The 19,161-nt window shown below is 47.2% G+C and overlaps 1 protein-coding gene across 3 annotated transcripts in view; it reads right to left on the bottom strand.

The window, feature by feature from the left end:
- The window catches only part of LOC128701585 (aminopeptidase N), a 76,215-nt gene extending 57,301 nt beyond the window's left edge, over window positions 1-18,914 (bottom strand). For 2 of the 3 annotated variants that reach the window (XM_070101629.1, XM_070101631.1), the window contains exon 1: window positions 13,751-14,344. The gene's annotated coding sequence lies outside the window, so the exon portion shown is untranslated. Of the gene's footprint in view, window positions 1-13,750; window positions 14,345-18,890 lie in introns of those variants that run through there. The other variant, XM_070101630.1, reaches the window with a different exon arrangement.
- Between the last annotated feature and the right edge of the window lie 247 nt (window positions 18,915-19,161).

Here is a 19,161-nt window from a genome sequence, read left to right as displayed (position 1 = left end):
CTTGTTCACTCACCCTGCTACACTTGTTCACTCTCCCTGCAACACTGTTATTCACTCACAATGCTACACTGTTGTTCACTCTCCCTGCTACACTGTTGTTCACTCACCCTGCTACACTTGTTCACTCTCCCTGCAACACTGTTGTTCACTCACCCTGCTACACTGTTGCTCACTCCCTGCTACACTGTTGTTCACTCTCCCGGCTACACTGTTGTTCACTCCCTGCTACACTGTTATTCACTCTCCTTGCTACACTGTTCACTCCCTGCTACACTGTTGTTCACTCCCTGCTACACTGTTATTCACTCACCCTGCTACACTGTTGTTCACTCCCTGCAACACTGTTATTCACTCCCTGCTACACTGTTGTTCACTCACCCTGCTACACTGTTGTTCACTCCCTGCCACACTGTTATTCACTCTCCCTGCTACACTGTTGTTGACTCCCTGCTACACTGTTATTCACTCTCCCTGCTACAATGTTGTTCACTCCCTGCTACACTGTTGTTCACTCCCTGCTACACTGTTGTTCACTCCCTGCCACACTGTTATTCACTCTCCCTGCTACACTGTTGTTCACTCCCTGCTACACTGTTATTCACTCTCCCTGCTACAGTGTTGTTCACTCCCTGCTACACTGTTGTTCACTCCCTGCTACACTGTTGTTCACTCCCTGCTACACTGTTGTTCACTCCCTGCTACACTGTTATTCACTCACCCTGCTACACTGTTGCTCACTCCCTGCTACACTGTTGTTCACTCCCTGCTACACTGTTATTCACTCACCCTGCTGCACTTGTTCACTCACCCTGCTACACTGTTATCCACTCTCCCTGCTACACTGTTGTTCACTCCCTGCTACACTGTTGTTCACTCTCCCTGCTACACTGTTATTCAGTCACCCTGCAACACTGTTATTCACTCACCCTGCTACACTGTTATTCACTCACCCTGCTGCACTTGTTCACTCACCCTGCTACACTGTTGTTCACTCTCCCTGCTACACTGTTGTTCACTCACCCTGCTACACTGTTGTTCACTCACCCTGCTACACTGTTGTTCACTCACCCTGCTGCACTTGTTCACTCACCCTGCTACACTTGTTCACTCACCCTACAACACTGTTGTTCACTCACCCTGCTACACTGTTGTTCACTCACCCTGCTACACTTGTTCACTCACCCTGCTACACTTGTTCACTCACCCTGCAACACTGTTGTTCACTCACCCTTCTGCACTTGTTCACTCACCCTGCTACACTGTTGTTCACTCACCCTGCTGCACTTGTTCACTCACCCTGCTACACTGTTGTTCACTCACCCTGCTACACTGTTATTCACTCACCCTGCTACACTTGTTCACTCTCCCTGCTACACTGTTGTTCACTCACCCTGCAACACTGTTGTTCACTCACCCTGCTACACTGTTGTTCACTCACCCTGCTGCACTTGTTCACTCACCCTGCTGCACTGTTGTTCACTCTCCCTGCTACACTGTTGTTCACTCACCCTGCTACACTTGTTCACTCTCCCTGCTACACTGTTGTTCACTCTCCCTGCAACACTGTATTCACTCACCCTGCTACACTTGTTCACTCACTCTGCTGCACTTGTTCACTCACCCTGCTACACTTGTTCACTCACCCTGCTGCACTTGTTCACTCACCCTGCTGCACTTGTTCACTCACCCTGCTGCACTTGTTCACTCACCCTGCTACACTGTTGATCACTCACCCTGCTACATTTGTTCACTCACCCTGCTACTTGTTCACTCTCCCTGCAACACTGTTATTCACTCTACACTGTTATTCACTCACCCTGCTACACTGTTATTCACTCACCCTGCTACACTTGTTCACTCACCCTGCTACACTTTCACTCACCCTGTTCACTCACCCTGCTACACTTGTTCACTCACCCTGCTACGCTGTTGTTCACTCTCCCTGCTACACCTGCTGCACTTGTTCACTCACCCTGCTACACTTGTTCACTCACCCTGCTACACTTGTTCACTCACCCTACTATACTTGTTCACTCTCCCTGCTACACTTGTTCACTCACCCTGCTACACTTGTTCACTCACCCTGCTACACTGTTGTTCACTCACCCTGCTACACTGTTATTCACTCACCCTGCTACACTGTTGTTCACTCTCCCTGCTACACTGTTGTTCACTCACCCTGCTACACTTGTTCACTCACCCTGCTACACTGTTGTTCACTCACCCTGCTACACTTGTTCACTCACCCTGCTACACTTGTTCACTCACCCTGCTACACTTGTTCACTCACCCTGCTGCACTTGTTCACTCACTCTGCTACACTTGTTCACTTACCCTGCTACACTTGTTCACTCACCCTGCTACACTTGTTCACTCACCCTGCTACACTGTTGTTCACTCACCCTGCTACACTGTTATTCACTCACCCTGCAACACTGTTGTTCACTCACCCTGCTACACTGTTGTTCACTCACCCTGCTACACTGTTGTTCACTCACCCTGCTACGCTTGTTCACTCACCCTGCTACACTGTTGTTCACTCACCCTGCTACACTTGTTCACTCGCCCTGCTACACTTGTTCACTCACCCTGCTACACTGTTGTTGACTCACCCTGCTACACTTGTTCACTCACCCTGCTACACTGTTGTTGACTCACCCTGCTACACTTGTTCACTCACCCTGCTACACTTGTTCACTCACCCTGCTACACTGTTGTTGACTCACCCTGCTACACTTGTTCACTCACCCTGCTACACTTGTTCACTCACCCTGCTACACTTGTTCACTCACCCTGCTACACTTGTTCACTCACCCTGCTACACTTGTTCACTCACCCTGCTACACTTGTTCACTCACCCTGCTACACTTGTTCACTCACCCTGCTACACTTGTTCACTCACCCTGCTACACTGTTGTTCACTCACCCTGCTACACTTGTTCACTCTCCCTGCTACACTGTTGTTCACTCACCCTTACTTAGTCATCGAGCCCTCCCTTACTGAGTGATCCCTCCCTTACTGAGTCAGTGAGCCCTCCCTTACTGAGTCAGTGAGCCCTCCCTTACTGAGTCAGTGATGTCTCCCTTACTGAGTCAGTGAGCCCTCCCTTACTGAGTCAGTGAGCCCTCCCTTACTGAGTGATCCCTCCCTTACTGAGTCAGTGAGCCCTCCCTTACTGAGTCAGTGAGCCCTCCCTTACTGAGTGATCCCTCCCTTACTGAGTCAGTGAGCCCTCCCTTACTGAGTCAGTGAGCCCTCCTTTACTGAGTCAGTGAGCCCTCCCTTACTGAGTCAGTGATGTCTCCCTTACTGAGTCAGTGAGCCCTCCCTTATTGAGTCAGTGAGCCCTCCCTTACTGAGTCAGTGATGTCTCCCTTACTGAGTCAGTGAGCCCTCCCTTACTGAGTCAGTGATGTCTTCCTTACTGAGTCAGTGAGCCCTCCCTTACTGAGTCAGTGAGCCCTCCCTTACTGAGTCAGTGAGCCCTCCCAGCCAGATTCAGTGATGTCTCCCTTACTGAGTCAGTGAGCACTCCCTTACTGAGTCAGTTATGTCTTCCTTACTGAGTCAGTGAGCCCTCCCTTACTGAGTCAGTGATGTCTCCCTTACTGAGGAGGAGGTCCAGACGGGAAGGGAAGCTTACCTGTCTTCCCTACAGAGTGACAACTTCTTCTCCTCGTGTTATACTACATCCCATTATGCACTTCCCTCGTCTCCCACCCCCACCCATGTTCTCAGTTACCCTACCCCCCCCCCCCGCTGTTATAATAACACTACCCCTCCCACTGTTATAATAACTCCCCTCCCACTGTTATAATAACTCCCCTCCCACTGTTATAATAACTCTCCTCCCACTGTTATAATAACTCCCCCTCCCGCTGTTATAATAACACTACCCCTCCCGCTGTTATAATAACACTACCCCTCCCGCTGTTATAATAACACTGTCCCTCCCACTGTTATAATAACACTCCTCCTCCCGCTGGTATAATAACACTGTCCCTCCCACTGTTATAATAACACTCCCCCTCCCGCTGTTATAATAACACTCCCCCTCCCGCTGTTATAATAACACTGTCCCTCCCGCTGTTATAATAACACTGTCCCTCCCACTGTTATAATAACACTGTCCCTCCCGCTGTTATAATAACACTGTCCCTCCCACTGTTATAATAACCCTACCCCTCCCGCTGTTATAATAACACTCCCCCAGCCCCCTGTTTTAATAACACTACCCCCTCCCACTGTTATAATAACACTACCCCTCCCGCTGTTATAATAACACTCTCCCTCCCACTGTTATAATAACACTACCCCTCCCGCTGTTATAATAACACTACCCCTCCCACTGTTATAATAACACTGTCCCTCCCACTGTTATAATAACACTGTCCCTCCCGCTGTTATAATAACACTGTCCCTCCCACTGTTATAATAACACTACCCCTCCCGCTGTTATAATAACACTGTCCCTCCCGCTGTTATAATAACACTGTCCCTCCCACTGTTATAATAACACTACCCCTCCCACTGTTATAATAACACTACCCCTCCCACTGTTATAATAACACTGTCCCTCCCGCTGTTATAATAACACTGTCCCTCCCACTGTTATAATAACACTACCCCTCCCGCTGTTATAATAACACTGTCCCTCCCGCTGTTATAATAACACTGTCCCTCCCACTGTTATAATAACACTACCCCTCCCACTGTTATAATAACACTACCCCTCCCACTGTTATAATAACACTGTCCCTCCCACTGTTATAATAACACTACCCCTCCCACTGTTATAATAACACTACCCCTCCCACTGTTATAATAACACTACCCCTCCCACTGTTATAATAACACTGTCCCTCCCGCTGTTATAATAACACTGTCCCTCCCGCTGTTATAATAACACTACCCCTCCCACTGTTATAATAACACTGTCCCTCCCACTGTTAAAATAACACTACCCCTCCCGCTGTTATAATAACACTACCCCCTCCCACTGTTATAATAACACTACCCCTCCCGCTGTTATAATAACACTACCCCTCCCACTGTTATAATAACACTACCCCTCCCACTGTTATAATAACACTACCCCCCCCCACTGTTATAATAACACTACCCCTCCCACTGTTATAATAACACTACCCCTCCCGCTGTTATAATAACACTACCCCTCCCACTGTTATAATAACACTTCCCCTCCCACTGTTATAATAACACTACCCCTCCCACTGTTATAATAACACTACACCTCCCACTGTTATAATAACACTACCCCTCCCACTGTTATAATAACACTACCCCTCCCACTGTTATAATAACACTACCCCTCCCACTGTTATAATAACACTACCCCTCCCACTGTTATAATAACACTTCCCCTCCCACTGTTATAATAACACTACCCCTCCCACTGTTATAATAACACTACCCCTCCCACTGTTATAATAACACTACCCCTCCCACTGTTATAATAATACTCCCTCTCCCACTTCCTCTGTTACAATATTAACACTTTACCGTCTCTCAGCGAGAGACGTTTTCTCCACTGACAGCACCTGCCTTACAACCACTGACAGCACCTGCCTTACAACCACTGACAGCACCTGCCTGACAACCACTGACAGCACCTGCCTGACAACCACTAACAGCACCTGCCTTACAACCACTGACAGCACCTGCCTGACAACCACTAACAGCACCTGCCTTACAACCACTGACAGCACCTGCCTTACAACCACTGACAGCACCTGCCTGACAACCACTAACAGCACCTGCCTTACAACCACTGACAGCACCTGCCTGACAACCACTGACAGCACCTGCCTGACAACCACTAACAGCACCTGCCTTACAACCACTGACAGCACCTGCCTGACAACCACTAACAGCACCTGCCTGACAACCACTAACAGCACCTGCCTTACAACCACTGACAGCACCTGCCTGACAACCACTAACAGCACCTGCCTTACAACCACTGATAGCACCTGCCTGACAACCACTAACAGCACCTGCCTTACAACCACTGACAGCACCTGCCTTACAACCACTGACAGCACCTGCCTGACAACCACTAACAGCACCTGCCTTACAACCACTGACAGCACCTGCCTGACAACCACTAACAGCACGTGCCTGACAACCACTGACAGCACCTGCCTGACAACCACTGACAGCACCTGCCTTACAACCACTGACAGCACCTGCCTTACAACCACTAACAGCACCTGCCTGACAACCACTAACAGCACCTGCCTTACAACCACTGACAGCACCTGCCTTACAACCACTAACAGCACCTGCCTGACAACCACTGACAGCACCTGCCTGACAACCACTAACAGCACCTGCCTTACAACCACTGACAGCACCTGCCTGACAACCACTAACAGCACCTGCCTAACCACTGACAGCACCTGCCTGACAACCACTGACAGCACCTGCCTTACAACCACTGACAGCACCTGCCTGACAACCACTAACAGCACCTGCCTGACAACCACTGACAGCACCTGCCTGACAACCACTGACAGCACCTGCCTGACAACCACTGACAGCACCTGCCTGACAACCACTGACAGCACCTGCCTGACAACCACTAACAGCACCTGCCTGACAACCACTGACAGCACCTGCCTGACAACCACTGACAGCACCTGCCTGACAACCACTAACAGCACCTGCCTGACAACCACTGACAGCACCTGCCTGACAACCACTGACAGCACCTGCCTGACAACCACTAACAGCACCTGCCTGACAACCACTGACAGCACCTGCCTGACAACCACTGACAGCACCTGCCTGACAACCACTGACAGCACCTGCCTGACAACCACTGACAGCACCTGCCTGACAACCACTAACAGCACCTGCCTGACAACCACTGACAGCACCTGCCTGACAACCACTGACAGCACCTGCCTGACAACCACTAACAGCACCTGCCTGACAACCACTGACAGCACCTGCCTGACAACCACTGACAGCACCTGCCTGACAACCACTGACAGCACCTGCCTGACAACCACTGACAGCACCTGCCTGACAACCACTAACAGCACCTGCCTGACAACCACTGACAGCACCTGCCTGACAACCACTGACAGCACCTGCCTGACAACCACTAACAGCACCTGCCTGACAACCACTGACAGCACCTGCCTGACAACCACTGACAGCACCTGCCTGACAACCACTGACAGCACCTGCCTGACAACCACTAACAGCACCTGCCTGACAACCACTGACAGCACCTGACTGACAACCACTCACAGCACCTGCCTGACAACCACTGACAGCACCTGCCTGACAACCACTGACAGCACCTGCCTGACAACCACTGACAGCACCTGCCTGACAACCACTGACAGCACCTGACTGACAACCACTGACAGCACCTGCCTGACAACCACTGACAGCACCTGCCTGACAACCACTGACAGCACCTGCCTGACAACCAATAACAGCACCTGCCTGACAACCACTGACAGCACCTGCCTAACAACCACTGACAGCACCTGCCAGACAACCACTGACAGCACCTGCCTGACAACCACTGACAGCACCTGCCTGACAACCACTCACAGCACCTGCCTGACAACCACTGACAGCACCTGACTGACAACCACTAACAGCACCTGCCTGACAACCACTGACAGCACCTGACTGACAACCACTGACAGCACCTGCCTTACAACCACTGACAGCAACTGAATGACAACCACTTACAGCACCTGCCTTACAACCACTGACAGCACCTGACTGACAACCACTGACAGCACCTGCCTGACAACCACTGACAGCACCTGCCTGACAACCACTGACAGCACCTGACTGACAACCATTTTCGTTCCTCGCTCAGGAGAAAGAATTATTACCAAGTGGTAAATGTTGGAACGAATCACTGACCTGACAGAGAAAACTCCAGCAGTACCAGTGACACTAGTATCAGCAGTACCAGTGACACTAGTACCAGCAGTACCAGTGACACTAGTATCAGCAGTACCAGTGACACTAGTATCAGCAGTACCAGTGACACTAGTATCAGCAGTACCAGTGACACTAGTATCAGCAGTACCAGTGACACTAGTATCAGCAGTACCAGTGATACTAATACCAGCAGTACCAGTAACACTAATACCAGCAGTGCCAGTGACACTAGTATCAGCAGTACCAGTGTTAATAATACCAGCAGTGCCAGTGACACTAGTATCAGCAGTACCAGTAACACTAATACCAGCAGTACCAGTAACACTAGTATCAGCAGTACCAGTGTTACTAATACCAGCAGTACCAGTAACACTAATACCAGCAGTACCAGTGACACTAGTATCAGCAGTACAAGTAACACTAATACCAGCAGTACCAGTGACACTAGTATCAGCAGTACCAGTAACACTAACACCAGCAGTACCAGTGATACTAGAACCAGCTCTACCAGTGACATTAGTATCAGCAGTACCAGTGATACTAGTACCAGCAGTATCAGTAACACTAATACCAGCAGTACCAGTGACACTAGTTTCAGCAGTACTAGTGATACTAGTACCAGCAGTACCAGTAACACTAATACCAGCAGTACCAGTGATACTAGAAACAGCAGTACCAGTGATACTAGTACCAGCAGTACCAGTGATATTAGTACCAGCAGTACCAGTGATACTAGTACCATCAGTACCAGTATTACTAGTATTTACCTAATTGTACTCACCTAATTGTTGTTGCAGGGGTCGAGACTCAGCTCTTGGCCCCGCCTCTTCACTGATCGCTACTAGGTCCTCTCTCTCTCTGCTTCCTGAGCTTTGTCATACCTCGTCTTAAAGCTATGTATGGTTCCTGCCTCCGCTACCTCACTTGCTAGACTATTCCACTTCCTGACGACTCTGTGACTGAAGAAATACTTCCTAACATCCCTTTGACTCGTTTGAGTCTTCAGCTTCCAATTGTGTCCCCTTGTTTCTGTGTTCCATCTCTGGAACATCCTGTCTCTGTCCACCTTGTCTATTCCACGCAGTATTTTGTATGTTGTTATCATGTCTCCCCTGACCCTCCTGACCTTCAATGTCGTCAGTCCGATTTCCCTCAGCAGTTCAGTAGTACCAGTGACACTAGTGCCAGCAGTACCAGTGACACTAGTGCCAGGAGCACTACATCACTCATGAAAAAATCAACATTATATGTTTATATATATATATATATATATATATATATATATATATATATATATATATATATATATATATATATATATATATATATATATATGCAATAAGGTCACAGTAAACAGGTGATTTCAGAATATGCAAAACAACCACTGTGAAAAACTAGAGAATTTCCAAGCGCTTTCGTGACTACTCACATTATCAAGGAACTATGAAAGTAAAGCATCCAAGGAAGGTATATAAGGGATCTGGCCAACACCTCACTATCAGATCCCACAACAGTTAAACACCTGACGCGCGCCGGCCCAACTGGACAGGTCCTTTGCACAACTCACCCACAACCCGAAACTCTCTCCAGGTAAACTCCAGGTAAACTATTCTACCCAAGAAAATTTTAAAAATTATTATTTGTCCAGTGTATTATTAAATTCTTCCCAAATTCTATTAATTATAAATGGATCTAATTTATATAAACCAAAGGAAATATTCATATTATTGTCAAAACTGCTTTTTATGAAACAAGATTCAATTATATTCCTGTCGATGTGGTTGATATGCCTTCTCTTCTCAAGACTTTTAATATTAAAGTTGTATTCAAAAATCTTGATACAGTAAAAAAAAAACTTTTGATAAAGAATTCCCCCCAAAATGCTGATGGATGTGTCTATAAGATTCCTTGTAAAATTTGCGACAAAGTTTATTACGGTCAAACTGGTAAAAATCTCGAACTAAGATTAAAACAACATAAATATAGCATTAGAACTGGACAAGATTCCAATGCTCTATTTATTCATGTAAGAGATTTTGACCATCCAATTGATTTTCAAAAAGTTGAGAAAGTAGTATCAAGCAAGTCCATGGTCGACAGGAATATAATTGAATCTTGTTTCATAAAAAGCAGTTTCGACAATAATATGAATATTTCCTTTGGTTTATATAAATTAGATCCATTTATAATTAATAGAATTTGGGAAGAATTTAATAATACACTGGACAAATAATAATTTTTTAAATTTTCTTGGGTAGAATAGTTTGTGGGTGAGTTGTGCAAAGGACCTGTCCAGTTGGGTCGGCGCGCGTCAGGTGTTTAACCGTTGTGGGATCTGATAGTGAGGTGTTGGCCAGACCCCTTATATAGCTTCCTTGAATGCTTTACTTTCATAGTTCCTTGATAATGTGAGTAGTCACGAAAGCGCTTGGAATTTCTCTAGTCTTTCACAGTGGTTGTTTTGCATATTTTGAAATCACCTGTTTACTGTGATCTTATTGCATATATATATATATATATATATATATATATATATATATATATATATATATATATATATATATATATATATATATATATATATATATATATATATAAGAAAGTATGTATGTATATATAAACACTGTAGCTGCTTTTCCCTTCCTCGAATCAAACCTAATTACCTCACCCTTTCATTCCCAAAAATGCTTAATGATTCACATATCTTTGCCGCTTTTCCATGTATTTAATAATAATAATAATAATAATAATAATAATAATAATAATAATAATAATAATATATATAAAAAGCATGAAATATCCTTCACTATCGAAAATTTTATCAATGAACTGTTTTACAAATTACTTAAAACTTAATACAAAAAAAAACTGTAAGAAAAATGTTGGTCATTGTGTGGTGGAACGAGAGTTTGGAAGATCATAAAATACCACCATTAAGTTGTTTACTAACATATTGTTTTAATAAGCGGGTTGGCGGTAGGTAGGTGGGCAAGCAGGCAGGTGGGCAAGCAGGCAGGTGGGCAAGCAGGTAGGTGGGCAAGCAGGTAGGTGGGCAAGCAGGCAGGTGGGCAAGCAGGTAGGTGGGCAAGCAGGTAGGTGGGCAAGCAGGTAGGTGGGCAAGCAGGCAGGTGGGCAAGCAGGTAGGTGGGCAAGCAGGCAGGTGGGCAAGCAAGCAGGTGGGCAAGCAGGCAAGTGGGCAAGCAGGCAGGTGGGCAAGCAGGTAGGTGGGCAAGCAGGCAGGTGGGCAAGCAGGCAGGTGGGCAAGCAGGTAGGTGGGCAAGCAGGTAGGTGGGCAAGCAGGCAGGTGGGCAAGCAGGCAGGTGGGCAAGCAGGTAGGTGGGCAAGCAGGTAGGTGGGCAAGCAGGCAGGTGGGCAAGCAAGCAGGTGGGCAAGCAGGCAGGTGGGCAAGCAGGTAGGTGGGCAAGCAGGCAGGTGGGCAAGCAAGCAGGTGGGCAAGCAGGCAGGTGGGCAAGCAGGTATGTGGGCAAGCAGGCAGGTGGGCAAGCAAGCAGGTGGGCAAGCAGGCAGGTGGGCAAGCAGGCATGTGGGCAAGCAGGTAGGTGGGCAAGCAGGCAGGTGGGCAAGCAAGCAGGTGGGCAAGCAGGCAGGTGGGCAAGCAGGCAGGTGGGCAAGCAAGCAGGTGGGCAAGCAGGCATGTGGGCAAGCAGGCAGGTGGGCAAGAACGCAGGTGGTCAAGCAGGCATGTGGGCAAGCAGGCAGGTGGGCAAGCAGGCAGGTGGGCAAGCAAGCAGGTGGGCAAGCAGGCATGTGGGCAAGCAGGCAGGTAGGCAAGCAGGCAGGTAGGCAAGCAGGCAGGTGGGCAAGCAGGCAGGTAGGCAAGCAGGCAGGTGGGCACGCAGGCAGGTGGGCAAGCAGGCAGGTGGGCAAGCAGGCAGGTGGGCAAGCAGGCAGGTGGGCAAGCAGGTAGGTGGGCAAGCAGGCAGGTGGGCAAGCAGGCAGGTGGGCAAGCAGGTAGGTGGGCAAGCAGGCAGGTGGGCAAGCAGGCAGGTGGGCAAGCAGGCAGGTGGGCAAGCAGGTAGGTGGGCAAGCAGGCAGGTGGGCAAGCAGTCAGGTGGGCAAGCAGGCAGGTGGGCAAGCAGGTAGGTGTCAAGCAGGCAGGTGGGCAAGCAGGCAGGTGGGCAAGCAGGCAGGTGGGCAAGCAGGCAGGTGTGCAAGCAGGCAGGTGTGCAAGCAGGCAGGTGAGCAAGCAGATAGGTGGGCAAGCAGGCAGGTTGGCAAGCAGGCAGGTGGGCAAGCAGGCAGGTGGGCAAGCATGCAGGTGGGCAAGCAGGTAGGTGGGCAAGCAGGTAGGTGGGCAAGCAGGTAGGTGGGCAGGATGGCAAGTGTATGAGAGGTATCATATCATGTATATGTGATGTGTCATCTCAGGTGTATGAAAGGTGTCATCTCAGGTGTATGTGAGATGTCCTGCCACGAAGTCAGGTTAATTAAGATGAGTGAAGTCTGAGACCAACTGGTCACGTCACTGTCTTGTTTCAAAATTGTTCCTTCAATAAGTCTTTCTAAAATGTAAATTGCTCTGTCTTATACAATGATATTTATGACATAAGCAACTGCAATTTTTCTATACAACCATCTCTCTGTGGTCATCATTTTTAGTTAGTGGCTGCCTGTTAAACAGTGGTGGACCTACATTTTTAGGGCCCTGACGCTTGAAGTGTTATGGGGCCCCTTCGAAACCCCTTCTCATGCAGCAACCCCAAAGCAATGTGGACTAAAGTGGCTTCTGGGGCCCCTCCGGTTTTAGGGACCCTGAAGCTTAAGCTTCATTACTTTCATAGTAGATCCGTCCCTGACGGAAGATATCCAGCTTAAATTATACAACATAACCAATAAAAGGACGCTTGGAGAAACCATAAAGGTAAAATTAAATATTGATGAATCATTAATAAACATATTCGAACTTGTAATATATAATAGACCTGATAATCCGCCAGTTTAAGTTCAGTCACCGTCGAGGCATCTTAGGCTTGTTTGGGCGAGCGGTCAAAAAACAATGGTGCTTCCAGAAAAGTGAAGTGATGGAATCAACAAGCAAGTGAAGCAGAGAAGAATAACATCCACACATCTGCAGGAGAATATCTTCTGTATAATATCCATTTATGGTTGTTGAAACGGAAATACTATCAATCGTGACTTAGAAAATAACAACTGAATCACTTTCAATGAGCTGTATTCTTCATTTTCAGGTTTCATTTTCAGCCTGTAGTATTATCAAGGGAAAAAACAGAGAGGCTATGATGGCTTTGATTTAAGACCATCAATCAATCAATCAAAGTTTATTCTCTATAAAGAATAATTTCCACTCGAACATTCAACACAAAGTGCTCTCCATTTCTTAATTAAGTATCCACGAAGAGAGAGTCTTAAATGGTTGTCAGACTTTATTTTATTTTTTCTTCCTCTAATTTTTCGTTATTATTACACTAAGAACTCGAGAAGACTTCATCCAGAGTACATTGACGATTTGGCTCACAAAGTTGAGAGAGCACATCTGGGCAAGACTATGGTCTCAGACGTTATTTACCATCAAATATGCAACACAAACCTTACAACATGACAACTGATTCCCATAACCCACCAGTCCACAAAACATTCTACAAGAAATCTAACTCTGTCTTCTCACTGATACTTGTATGGAAGAATCATTCAAGAGAGTGGCAGAACGATTTGACTGAAAAATATCGGTTTCTTTTAAAACAGATTTAGCATATGTTCTCTATTTAATTCTCATATATCGTGTAACTTAAATATATAGTGTATTTTTCTGTTTGTGGACTAATGACTTACCTGACGATGAGCACAACAGTGTTTGGATACCAGACTTGCTTGTTTCTGACGATTTTGCAAACTTGAGGTAATCACTGAGAGTAACACACGCTTGTGTGTGTGTGTGTGTGTGTGTGTGTGTGTGTGTGTGTGTGTGTGTGTGTGTGTGTGTGTGTGTGTGTGTGTGTGTTGTGATGTAAGTGTACTGGTGTGTGTTATTGTGCGTGTTCGTACATGTGTGTAACGGTGTGTGTTTCTGCGAGCGTGTGTGTGTGTGTGTGTATTTGTATGTAGATGTGTGTATGTTAGTGTGCGTTTCTTGGTTTGTGCATATCTTTGTGTGCGTGTTTGTATTTTTGTCTCTGTATACGTTTGTTAATTTTCCTGGGTGTATGTGTGTGTGTGTGTGTGTGTGTGTGTGTGTGTGTGTGTGTGTGTGTGTGTGTGTGTGTGTGTGTGTGTGTGTGTGTGTGTGTGTTTTGTGTGTGTGAAAAAGAGAGTTGTTTTATGTGGTTTATCCGGCTGCAGTGACCACCAGTGCCAGGTCTACGCGTGTGTGTGTGTTTGTGCGAGGGAGAGTGTGGCCCTCCCTGCTCTCACTGCAGACGCTCACACCACACTGCTCCCACACCCCTCCACACACACACACACACACACACACACACACACACACACACACACACACACACACACACACACACACACACACACACACACACCAAGTGCAAAGTCATGAAGATTGGGGAAGGGTAAAGAAGACCACAGACGGAGTACAGTCTAGGGGGACAGAGCCTACAAACCTCACTCAAGGAAAAGGATCTTGGTGTGAGTATAACACCGGGAACATCTCCTGAGGCGCACGTCAACCAAATAACTGCTGCAGCATACGGGCGCCTGGCAAACCTAAGAACAGCATTCCGACATCTAAATAGTAGGACTCATTCAGGACCCTGTACAGTGTGTACGTTAGGCCCATATTGGAATATGCAGCGCCAGTTTTGAACCCTCACCTAGCCAAGCATGTAAGAAAACTAGAGAAAGTGCAAAGGTTTGCAACAAGACTAGTCCCGGAGCTTAGTGGTATGTCCTACGAGGAGAGGTTAAGGGAAACCGACCTGACGACACTGGAAGACAGGAGAGATAGGGGAGATATGATAACGACATATAAAATACTGAGAGGTATAGACAAGTTGGACAGAGACAGGACGTTCCAGAGATGGGACACAGCAACAATGGGCCACAGTTGGAAGTTGAAGACACAGATGAACCAGGGGATGTTAGGAAGTACTTCTTCAGTCACAGAGTTGTCAGGAAGTGCAATAGCCTGGGTAGTGATGTAGTGGAGGCAGGATCCATACATAGCTTTAAGAAGAAGTATGATAAAGCTCACGTAGCGGAAAGAGTGACTGAGTAGCGTCCAGCTGAAGAGGCGGGGCCAGGAGCTGTTTACCTGGAGAGGGTTTCAGGGGTCAACGCCCCCGCGGCCCGGTCTAAGACCAGGCCTCATGGTGGATCAGGGTCTGATCAACCAGGCTGTTACTGCTGGCCGCACGCAAGCTGACGTACGAACCACAGCCCGGTTGGTCAGGTACTGACTTTAGGTGCCTGTTCAGTGCCTTCTTGAAGACAGCCAGGGGTCTATTGGTAATCCCCCTTATGTATGCTGTATGCTGAATCGACCCCCGCAACCACAAGTAGGTGAGTACAACTAGGTGAGTACACACACACACACACACAACTACAATTAGGTGAGTACGTTCACACACACACACACACACACACACACACACACACACATCACTGCATCACTGTTAGATACTGGTCACTCACTCCTGCAAGCCATTACCAGAATTAGAGTAGAAATAGCATAGAGGAGAGTGCAAGGAGTAAAGCGGTAATGAGGGATAACGTCACACACTTAAGCTGAGACAAGCTAAATTTTACAGCCTAGCTACTTTCTGAATTTTAGAAGTAGAATCGATAAGTGTTACAAGTATTGGTAAGCTTAGAATTACTGGTATCTACCGGTATTTATTAGCAGTATGAATACTTAGAAGTGGGGGCACACACACACCTACACACACACACACCTACACACACACACACACACACACACACACACACACACACACACACACACACACATACACACACACACACACACGTACTCATATACAACAGGCCAAGTGTCTAATCGACATGTGCCTAGGACAAAATGGTAACTAACACTGGTCCTAGGACCAGTGCTATTTCTGGTATATGTGAATGACATGATGGAAGGGTTAGACTCAGAAGTGTCCATGTTCGCAGATGATGTGAAGTTAATGAGGAGAATTAAATCAGATGAGGATCAGGCAGGAGTTCAAAGAGACCTGGACAGGCTGAACACCTGGTTCAGCAACTGGCTTCTCTAATTTAACCCCGCCAAATGCAAAGTCATGAAGATCGGGGAAGGGCACAGAAAACCGCAGACGGAGTATAGGCTAGGTGGCCTAAGACTGCAAACTTCGCACAAGGAGAAAGATCTTGGGGTGAGAACACCGAGCATGTCTCCGGAAGCACACATCAACCAGATAACTGCTGCAGCATATGGGCGCCTGGCAAACCTGAGAACCTGACTGTACACTGTGTACGTCAGGCCCACACTGGAGTATGCAGCACCTGTTTGGAACCCGCACTTGATCAAGCACGTCAAGAAATTAGAGAAAGTGCAAAGGATTGCGACAAGGCTAGTTCCAGAGCTAAGGGTAATGTCCTATGAAGAAAGGTTAAGGGAAATCGGCCTGACGACACTGGAGGACAGGAGGGTCAGGGAAGACATGATAACGACATATAAAATACTGCGCGGAATAGACAAGGTGGACAAAGACAGGATGTTCCAGGGAGGGGACACAGAAACAAGGGGTCACAATTGGAAGTTGAAGACCCAGATGAGTCAAAGGGATGTCAGGAAGTATTTCTTGTCATAGAGTTGTCAGGCAATGGAATAGCCTAGAAAGTGACGTAGTCACTTTCTAGGCTATTCCATACATAATTTTAAGACGAGGTTTGATAAAGCTCATGGAGCAGGGAGAGAGAAGACCCAGTAGCAACCAGTGAAGAGGCGGGGCCAGGAACTAAGACCGGACCCCTGCAACCACAACTAGGTGAGTGCAAATAGGTGAGTACACACACACCCACACACACACCCACACACACACACACACACACACACACGCACACACACACCCACACACGCACACACATACACATACACACACACACACATACACACACACACAAACACACACACAAACACACACACACACACACTAACACAATAAGTTCTCCTGTAGCTACAAGCACTCAAGACAAGGTTTCACTAGCATGGCCTTGCACTCAAGACAAGGTTTCACTAGCATGGCCTTGCACTCAAGACAAGGTTTCACTAGCATGGCCCTGCACTCAAGACAAGGTTTCACTATCATGGCCCTGCACTCAAGACAAGGTTTCACTAGCATGGCCCTACACTCAAGACAAGGTTTCACTAGCATGGCCCTGCACTCAAGACAAAGTTTCACTAGCATGGCCCTGCACTCAAGACAAGGTTTCACTAGCATGGCCCTGCACTCAAGACAAGGTTTAACTAGCATCGCCCTACACTCAAGACAAGGTTTCACTAACGTGGCCCTTCACTCAAGACAAGGTTTCACTAGCATGGCCCTGCACTCAAGACAAGGTTTCACTAGCATGGCCCTACACTCAAGACAAGGTTTCACTAACATGGCCCTGCACTCAAGACAAGGTTTCACTAACATGGCCCTGCACTCAAGACAAGGTTTCACTAGCATGGCCCTGCACTCAAGATAAGGTTTCACTAGCATGGCCCTGCACTCAAGGTTTCATTAGCATGGCCCTGCACTCAAGACAAGGTTTCACTAACATGGCCCTGCACTCAAGACAAGGTTTCATTAGCATGGCCCTGCACTCAAGACAAGGTTTCACTAACATGGCCCTGCACTCAAGACAAGGTTTCACTAACATGGCCCTGCACTCAAGACAAGGTTTCACTAGCATGGCCCTACACTCAAGACAAGGTTTCACTAACATGGCCCTGCACTCAAGACAAGGTTTCACTAGCATGGCCCTACACTCAAGACAAGGTTTCACTAGCATGACCCTGCACTCAAGGTTTCACTAGCATGGCCTTGCACTCAAGACAAGGTTTCACTAACATGGCCCTGCACTCAAGACAAAGTTTCACTAGCATGGCCTTGCACTCAAGACAAGGTTTCACTAACATGGCCCTGCACTCAAGACAAAGTTTCACTAACATGGCCCTGCACTCAAGACAAAGTTTCACTAACATGGCCCTGCACTCAAGACAAGGTTTCACTAACATGGCCCTGCACTCAAGACAAAGTTTCACTAACATGGCCCTGCACTCAAGACAAGGTTTCACTAACATGGCCCTGCACTCAAGACAAAGTTTCACTAACATGGCCCTGCACTCAAGACAAGGTTTCACTAACATGGCCCTGCACTCAGGACGGGACACACCTAAGCATGGCTCCTGCTCCTGTAGCTACAAATAGGTACATAATCTGCCAGCCAAACTCCCCTCCCCCAAACCAGTGTCAAACCCCCTCCCTCTCCTCTCTCCTCCCCTTCCCCTTCTTCATTCTGCTGTTCTCGCTCCCCCTCCCCTATTCTCTCTCTCTCTCTCTCTCTCTCTCTCTCTCTCTCTCTCTCTCTCTCTCTCTCTCTCTCTCTCTCTCTCTCTCTCTCTCTCTCTCTCGCTCCTGTTCATAATGATCGTATTTAAGAAATCATCTGCAGAACACTGTTCTCTCCGACTGAAAACTAGATAATATTTGCCCAATATTAAAAAATAGCTGTAGGAAATCTGTTAAATTTGATCCTAAATTTAATGGGAGACGCCAACTTGTTAACCAATAATCAACACGATTTGTGCAGTAAAAGATACTAGGCAGCAAATTTACTGGAGTTCTTAAACTATACTTACAAAAGGTAAGACAGAGTCACGGCTGATGTATTGTACTTCTGCTTTCAGAAGGCATTCAACATAGTGCTACATATGTTAAAAATGGTATATAATACTGACAAGTTGAGGAGTAAGACACATGTATAACATCTGGATATCTGTGCTTAAAGAACTTACTTGCGGTTTATGTTGGGTGGAGATAGTAGCCAGTCCTCTATGGAACTAATAACTGACAGTCCTCTATGGAACTGATAACTGATAGTTCTTTTATGCTGACAGCTTCGATATCAACTATTAGTAGTCTTCTGGTACGTGTCATAACGTGTTTCTCTCTCTCTCACACACATTCCCTTATCAAATTGCCAACTCCCTCACCGATCGCCCCACCCACCTACTGCTCGACCCAACCCCCCACTGAAAGACCCATCCACCCACTGATCGACCCATC

This window comes from Cherax quadricarinatus, chromosome 78, assembly GCF_038502225.1.
Source record: "Cherax quadricarinatus isolate ZL_2023a chromosome 78, ASM3850222v1, whole genome shotgun sequence".
Lineage (NCBI taxonomy): Eukaryota > Metazoa > Arthropoda > Malacostraca > Decapoda > Parastacidae > Cherax > Cherax quadricarinatus.
Note: the sequence above shows the minus strand (reverse complement) of the source record. Positions and strands in the feature narration are given on the sequence as shown.